The 8,917-nt window shown below is 39.6% G+C and overlaps 1 pseudogene; it reads right to left on the bottom strand.

Moving 5' to 3' along the window:
• Positions 1–276: 276 nt before the first annotated feature.
• LOC104982671 lies at positions 277–882 on the bottom strand (annotated as a pseudogene).
• Between the last annotated feature and the right edge of the window lie 8,035 nt (positions 883–8,917).

The raw sequence follows: 8,917 nt of genomic DNA, 5'->3' as shown, positions 1-8,917 counted from the left end.
GGATGGCATCACTGACTCAAGGGACATGAGTCTGAGTGAACTCCGGGTGTTGGTGATGGACAGGGAGGCCTGGGATGCTGCGATTCATGGGGTCACAAAGAGTTGGCCAGGACTTAGCGACTGAACTGAACTGATTAATGATTTCAATGGTGAAGAATTAACTGAGTTTTAATATAGCTCCAATTTGCCAAGTAGATTAACATTTTTTTAACACAAATAATTACTTTATTAATACAAACTGTTAATACATACCCAAACTATAAAGTGCTAAGAAATTTAAATATCTAAGTCACAGCAAACAGGTGGCAATTCAACATCCAAAGTTGACAGAATGCTTGAGGGAGACTGCAACAGGTTGGACTCCCTCAGCGGAGGAGGCATCTTCAGAGGCGAAGGGGGGCCCACGTATAATAGCTGCTCAAGCTCTCTCTCCTCATCAAGGATTATGAGAGGCACTCCAATCAAGGGGAGGTGGGCGATCTGGTGCTCCTCAGGCAGGTCAAAACTCTCAAAATCTAATGGATTGAAGGGAAATAATTTTTCTATTTCTGGATAGGTGTCATCTAAGCCAGGAACCAAACTTTCTGCTTTAACAGTCTTCTCAGTAATTTTTTTCATAGAGAAAGTTGTCTGTTTCTGTTTAAGTGGTCCATTCATCTTAACTGATTTTTCTGTAGCTCTGTTGACATTTCCCAAAGCCTTTCTGGCAGTTTTTGGTAAAGCTGGTGGAGCATCAAACATTTTGCCAACATGCAGTGTTTAAACATGAGATCTCCCATCTAAAGCTTTGAAAGGCACAGACCCCAGCTTCAGCCCATCCTTAGGAGCCACATGGATGCCTGGTTCTCCATTTTCCTTATCAACATAGATCAGAGTAGCCATTCTGGATCAAGTTCGGAGTAACAGCAAGCTCTAGCAAGACTCTTCTAGATTAATATTTCTTTGACCGATCAACATATTGGATTTTTTTTTAAATTTCCTATAGTTGTTTTAACAACTATCTACAAAAGCTGGTGAATATTTGTAATAATTAAACAGAATAAGAGGGAGAGGGTGGGATGATTTGGGAGAATGGCATTGAAATATGTATAATATCATATATGAAACGAGTCGCCAGTCCAGGTTCGATGCATGATACTGGATGCTTGGGGCTGGTGCACTGGGATGACCCAGAGGGATGGTATGGGGAGGGAGGAGGGCTCAGGATGGGGAACACATGTATACCTGTGGCAGATTCATTTTGATATATGGCAAAACCGATACAATATTGTAAAGTTAAATAAAATAAAATTAAGAGAAAAAAAGAATAAATTATGTAAGAACAATGAAACAGGATCACCTTAGAGAATGTATAGTACCTTGAACATTCTAAGTAAATTCTGTTAACTATAAATAGCACGAGCTATTATTGTTATGAACTGAATCTCTGTGTCCCCACATAAATTTACACATTGAAACCCTCACTTCCAGTGGGATGGTTGCAAGAGGTGGAGCCTTTGGGAGGTAATTAGGCCATGAGAGTGGAGTCCCTATGACATTACCATGTTTATAAAAAGAGGAATAAAGCTAGTCCTTTCTCTATTTCTGTCACTTGAAGATAACTGAGAAGGTGGCAAAATGCAAGTAAGAATGCAGTCACTAAAACCTGACCTTGCTGCATCCTGACCTTGAACTCTCAATCTTTAGAACTATGAGAAACAAATAAGTATTGTATAAGCACCCTAATCCAAGGTATTCTGTTACTGTACCTGAAACTGACTGAAGCAACTGTCATTGTGTATTTTGAGTGCAAGATTTTTCTTTAGTTAGTTAGTTAATAGAAAAGAGCCACAGATCTTCCCCAAAACATTACACTGGATAGACTTAAATAGGCAAGGAAAACTTTATTCAAGACATTGTGATAAAGGTCAAGACTATTGCAAGGAGAAAGACTGAAACCAGCTCCCCTGAAACAACTGACTGGGGGAGGGGGGGCGAGATTTATAAACACTGAATGAGCTAATGAGAAGATAACACAGGTCCTCAGCCTCAAGGTTCCCATCTGTGTTGAGTCATCGGCACTTGTGGAAATTTTCCACACAGACTGGGATAAAGGGACACGTTTTTTTTATTATTACTTTTAGGAAGGAAGGCTCAGAAGTTCTTGAGAAAGACATTCTTGGGTTATACAACGTTCACATATCATCATAGTAGAAAAGGAATTGACGCACTTGCTAAAGTAGATGCTCAAATAAGCTGATTGAGAAAAAATGTCTGGTATAAATTCGGAGATTGGGATCGATATTTATGCACTATTATATACAAAGTAGACAACTAATAAGGATCTACTATAAAACACAGGGAACTCGAGTCAATACTCTATGTACGGTGCTTAGTCACTCAGTCATGTCCAACTCTTTGCAACCATTGACTGTAGTCCATCAGCCTCCTCTATCAGTACTCTATAATGACCTATACTGGAAAAGAGTCACTAAGTCATGTCTGAATCTTTGTGACTCCATGGACTGTAGCATGCCAGGTTTCCTAGTCCTTCATTGATTCTGGTATTAGGATCATGATTAAATCTATTAGTGAGCACCTGGCAACACTTATTTCTCACTGAAAATATTTCCTATATAACACAATTTGCTGGATATGAGAGAGCAATTGGAAAAGTCTTGGTCTTATTTTTAAAATCTAAAACAGTGTTAGTTAGTATGTGACACTGTTGTTTTTCAGTCTCTGTCATGTCCAGCTCTTTGCAACGCCGTGAACTGAAGCACATCCAGCTTCCCTGTCCTTCACTATCTCCCAGAGTTTGCTCAACTTAATGTTCATTGAGTCAGTGATGCTATCTAACTACCTCATCCTTTGATTCCCTCTTGTCCTTCTGCCTTCAATCTTTCCCAGCATCAGAGACTTTTCCAATGAGTCTGATCTTCGCAACAGGAGGCTAAAATATTGCAACTCCAGCTTCAGTCATTTCAATGAATATTCAGTGCAGATTTCCTTTAGGATTTACTGGCTTGATCCACTTGCAGTCAAACAGACTCTCAAGAGTCTTCTCCAGCTCCACAATTCAAAAATATCAATTTTTTGGCATTCAGCCTTCTTTACGGTCCAACTCTTACATTTGTACAACTACTGGAAAAACCATAGCTTTGACTAGATGGACCTTTTCAATTAAGTGATGTCTTTTTAAAGTGCTGCCTGGGTTTGTTATAGCTTTCCTTCCAGGCAGCAAGCATCTTTTATTTGCATGACTGCTGTCACCATCCCCAGTCATTTTGGAGTCCAAGAGAGTAAATTAGCCATAGAAATGTGAAGCTTAACCTTAATAAAGGAGGCATTTATTAAAGTGTATATATTGAAGAAAACTGCATATAACCAAGTGATCAATATCTGATAAAACTTCATTAATAAATGATGGTCACTCTAACAGCTATTCAATAAAATAGAGATAAGATCAGCAGAACATGTACCTGAGCTTTAGATATTACAGTTGCATCAAAAAATAATAAAATGCCTAGGAGTAAATTTAGTAAAGAAAAGTGAGAGCTTTTTGTACTGCAAACTCTAAGACATTGACAAAATAAATTGAGAAAGGCAAAAGAAGCAAATCGGTATTCTATGCTCGTGGATTAAAAGAATCATTATTGCTAAAATCACCATATTGCCCAAAGCAATCCACATATTCAATGAAATCTCTAACAGAATTATCAGTGGCATTATTCACAGTAGTGAAACAATCCTGCTATGTGTACAGAAACATAAAAGGTCCAAATAGCAAAAATAACCTTGAGAAAACCAAAGCTGGATGTCTCATGCTCTTTGATTTAAAATTACATTACAAAGCTACAGTAGTCAAAATATGGCATTGATATAAAAATAGACATAAATCAGTGGAACAGAGAACCCAGTAATAAAACCACACATCAGTGATCAATTAATTTAGAATACAATGTGAATAGAATAGTTACTTCAATGAATATATTTGAGGAAATGGACAGTCACATCCAAAAATGAAACCAGACCTTTATCTTACATCAAAAACAAAACTCAACTCAAAATGGACCAAAAATATTCCAGTTGCCATTTTTGATGGTCTTTCCTTGGAAATATTTTGATGGTCTAGTCTGTTTCATTCATATGTGCTAAGTCACTTCAGTCTTGTCTGACTCTTTGTGACCCCATGGACTATAGCCCCCAGGCTCCTCTGTCCATGGGATTTAATTCATAGTTATCCATATGATTTCATTCATAGTTGTGTGAGGAAACCACTGCCTACTTTGGGTGCTTCAGGCAAATATCTATCTATCTATCTATCTATCTATCTATATAGATAGATAGATATAGATGACTGGTACTTACAAAAGTATCACATCACTTAGCTGACAAAGACCCATCTTGTCAAAGCTATGCTTTTTTTAGAAGTCATGTATGGATGTGAGAGTTGGACCATAAAGAAGGCTGTGTGACAAAGAATTGATGCTTTCAAATTGTAGTGCAGGAGAACTCTTGAGTGTCCCTTGGACTTCAAGGAGCTCAAACAAGTCTATCCAACAGGAAATCAACCCTGAATATACACTGGAAGGATTGATGCTGAAGCTCTAATACTTTGGCCACTTGACGTGAAGAGCTGATTTATTGGAAAAGACCCTGATGCTGGGAAAGATTCAGGGCAGGAGCAGAGGAGGGCAACAGAGGATGAGATGGTTGAATGGCATCATCAACTCAATGGACATGAGATTGAGCAAGCTCCAGGAAATAGTGAAGGACAGAGGAGCCTGGACTGGTGCAGTGCATGCATTAGCAAAGAGTTGGACATGATTGAGTGACTGAACAACAACAGCAATCATGGATGAGTGAAAGCCATTAGGTTCTTGAGTGGTATTTTATTAGTGGTGCTCTAAATAATCAGAAATTTTCTGTTATGGGACAGGTCATAAACTGATTGGAAACCCCCAGCAATTACTGAGACTTTCCTAACTATTAGTACAGTTAAGAAAGAATAACATGCAGCCCCTGTAATGTGTGATTATAGGAATCAACAGAAGGGGGAGAAACAATTCCACTGAAATAAAGAGAAGAAACAAAAGTAAAAAACCTCAACAGAGACTCAGAAGTGTCCATCTCAGGGTTATGATGTAAAGTAACATGGAAAATATGATAAAGATTGCTGTATTTTGATTTCAGTTCAGTTCAGTTTAGTCACTCAGTCATGTCCGACTCTTTGCGACCCCATGAATCGCAGCACACCAGGCCTCCCTGTCCATCACCAACTCCCAGAGTTCACCCAGACTCACGTCCATCTAGTCAGTGATGCCGCCCAGCCATCTCATCCTCTGTCATCCCCTTCTCCTCCTGCCCCCAATCCCTCCCAGCATCAGAGTCTTTTCCAATGAGTCAACTCTTCCCATCAGGTGGCCAAAGTACTGGAGTTTCATCATTCCTTCCAAAGAAATCCCAGGGCTGATCTCCTTCAGAATGGACTGGTTGGATCTCCTTGCAGTCCAAGGGACTCTCAAGAGTCTTCTCCAACACCACAGTTCAAAAGCATCAATTCTTCAGTGCTCAGCTTTCTTCACAGTCTGACTCTCACATCCATACATGACCACAGGAAAAACCATAGCCTTGACTAGACGGACTTTTGCTGGCAAAGTAATGTCTCTGCTTTTCAATGTGCTATCTAGGTTGGTCATAACTTTTCTTCCAAGGAGTAAGCGTCTTTTAATTTCATGGCTGCAGTCACCATCTGCAGTGATTTTGGAGCCCCAAAAATAAAGTCTGACACTGTTGCCACTGTTTCCCCATTTCCCATGAAGTGATGGGACCAGATGACATGATCTTCATTTTCTGTATGTTGAGCTTTGTAAATATTTTCCCAATGATCAAAGGTGATAGATACAACAGTGAACTCTGGGAATGGTACAGCCATTCCCAGAAAGCAACAATCTCTTTCTCTCACCATATTTTAGAGTCTGCGTATGTGCTCAGTCACTCAGTTATATCTGACTCTTTGCAACCCCACAGACTTTAGCCCACTAGTCTAGGGAGAAATTGTTAGTAGGCAGAGTTACAAACTAATGTCTTATGTGTTTTGTTGGTGAATATGTAGGAGAGCAGTATTAGTTAGCAAGTTTAATTTTAAATTGAGTTTTAAAATCCATTATATTTCCGTGTTTTAGTGCCTGTCTTTTTCTCACATAAAACCAGAGATTCTGAAGGCTGACTGGCTTCAGGAAAGGCTGGGCCAACAGACTAATCACTGTTGTCAGCACTCTCTCACTTGCTCTCCATCTTTTCATTCAATTTCCTATTATTGGTTCCTTTTTATAAGATTTTCCTTTATCATTTTGTAAGTATGTCACAAACTATTTTTGACTGCCTGTTCATAGACCTTGAACCTTTTCTTGGAACAATCACTGACTTCAGGGGTGTAAGGAGCTCTTTAAATTTAGCCTGGCAAATATGCTTACCCTGGCAGAGATTGTTGTTTAGTGGCTAAGTCATGTACAACTCTTTGCAAACCCATGGACTGCAGCACTCCACGCTTCCCTGTCCTTCACTATCCCCTGGAGTTCACTCAAATTCATATCCACTGAGCTGGGGATCCCATCCAAACATTTCATCCTCTGCTGTCCCTTCTCCTTTTGGTGGAGAGAAATCACTTTATTAAAACTCTACTAGCATCAAGAGGGTAAGGGGGAAACATTTCACCAATGGGAAGCAGGTATTTAGGCACAAGGAGGGAATGGGAAAAGGAATTGGGCAGACAAAATCTAAATGTGTCAGTTGGAATCATTTCACTGTTAAGGATGACTTTACAAAGAATTAAAATGCTCAGATGTTTGAGGTTTGAAGATATGCTAGTAGTTAATCTTTGAAATATAAGGGGCAAGACAGATGGATAAAGTAGTTCAGGCAGAGGGAATTCTAGAAGTTGTATTGCAAAGTTAAAAGACAAAATTTTGTGAAAATCATGAGTGTGCCTTACGAAGGGAGGAGGGATGAATATTTAAATGTGCTTCAAGTGAGTGATAATGGGGCATCAGTCTGGAGGAATATCGATGGAATTGAGAGAGATTTATTTGAAGATGACTTCTTCTCTAAGCAATCTAGATACTAACCACAATCACTCCATCCTCCCCTCACCATGACCCGTGCATTTAGACTCTTTTACATTTATGCATACTACATCATCCATAAAAGTGTTATTTATGGGGCTAACATAACTGCTTTATCTAATGTAGTAATTCTCATCACATCCCCCCCCCTTTCTGTGGTTTATTATTTTTTCATAGTCCTTGTGAAGAATTCAGTCACTTTACAACACATGTTCATTTACTTATCTGTTTGTCAGTATTTCCTGCAATTCTTTTGAAAGCAAGATTTGACTGCTTTGTTAACTGCTAGATCCCTGCTATAACAGTGCTGCTAAACATGGCTTAAATAAAAGTATCTCAAGCGGTGCAATTGCAGGCTGCTTCTCAAAAGATGGGTATTAAAGATTCATTGAGAGATGATAACTCACCACCACCAGTGGCTGGTGAGATGCAGCTGCACTGCCTACAAGGCTTCACTCCATCTCCTGCCTGGAAGACTTCTTCAAGGTCATCAGTGCTGGTGGAAGCTGACACTGACTTTCTGATCACTTGTGTTGTGCTCTTACTTCTTGCCACAATGGCATCATTTTGGTTCACTGGAAACTCTGGTAACAAAAGCACATGAAACCCATTCACTGAAATTGCTTTTAGTCCCAATATTCTGTAGGTAGAGTATGCATCTGGAAGGAACCTGGGGATGGCTTGTGAGCAGGCCCTCTCTGCTCAGAGCACCAGTTCCTCCCTGGGAAGGAGGCAGATGTAGGGACACCCAGCAGCCCTTCACCGCAGCCCAGAGACTGCAATCATGCTACTTTAAAATGTTCATATTCCTAACTGAAGAAACAGTTCCAGTTTATGTAGAAATTCATACAAAAACCTCATTTTTTTCTGCATACAGTTGTTAATCATAGAAATGCATCATGTTATTGCAGATAGAACTATGATAACTAATCTGTGTGTGTGTGTGTGTGTGTTAGTCACTCAGTTATGTCTGACTCTTTGTGACCCCATGGACAGTAGCCTGCCAGACTCCTCTATCCATGGAATTCTCCAGGCAAGAATACTGGAATGGGTTGTTATTCCCTTCTCCAGGGGATCATCCAGACCCAGGGATATATTCCAGGTCTCCTGAATTGCAAGTGGATTCTTTGCCATCTGAGTCACTAGGGAAACCCAAAAAATGTATTCATTTATTCAAACATCAAGCCTCTGAAAAGACCATAAAGACAATAATCAAATAGAAGTAAATTATGTTTTAAAAATTAATTTGTGGAACAGGATCTCTTAAGTATCAATAAACTTACGTGTGAAAGTGCTGCACTCAATATGCCAGCAAATTTGGAAAACTCAGCAGTGGCCACAGGACTGGAAAAGGTCAGCTTTCATTCCAATCCCAAAGAAAGGCAATGCCAAATAATGCTCAAACTACTGCACAATTGCACTTACCTCACACGCTAGTAAAGTAATGCTCAAAATTCTCCAAGTCAGGCTTCAGTTATACATGAACCATGAACTTCCAGATATTCAAGCTGGTTTTAGAAAAGGCAGACGAACCTAGAGACCAAATTGCCAACATCCGCTGGATCATGGAAAAAGCAAGAGAGTTCCAGAAAAACATCTATTTCTGCTTTATTGACTATGCCAAAGCCTTTGATGGTGTGGATCACAATAAACTGTGGAAAATTCTTCAAGAGATGAGAATACCAGACCACCTGTCCTGCCTCTTGAGAAATTTGTATGCAGGTCAGGAAGCAGCAGTTAGAACTGGACATGGAACAATGGACTGGTTCCAAATAGGAAAAGGAGTACGTCAAGGCTGTATATTGTCACCC

The sequence above is a fragment of the Bison bison genome, unplaced genomic scaffold (assembly GCF_000754665.1).
Source record: "Bison bison bison isolate TAMUID 2011002044 unplaced genomic scaffold, Bison_UMD1.0 scf7180017864537, whole genome shotgun sequence".
NCBI lineage: Eukaryota > Metazoa > Chordata > Mammalia > Artiodactyla > Bovidae > Bison > Bison bison.
The sequence above is the reverse complement of the archived record's forward strand: the minus strand, read 5'-3'. Positions and strand labels throughout refer to the sequence as shown.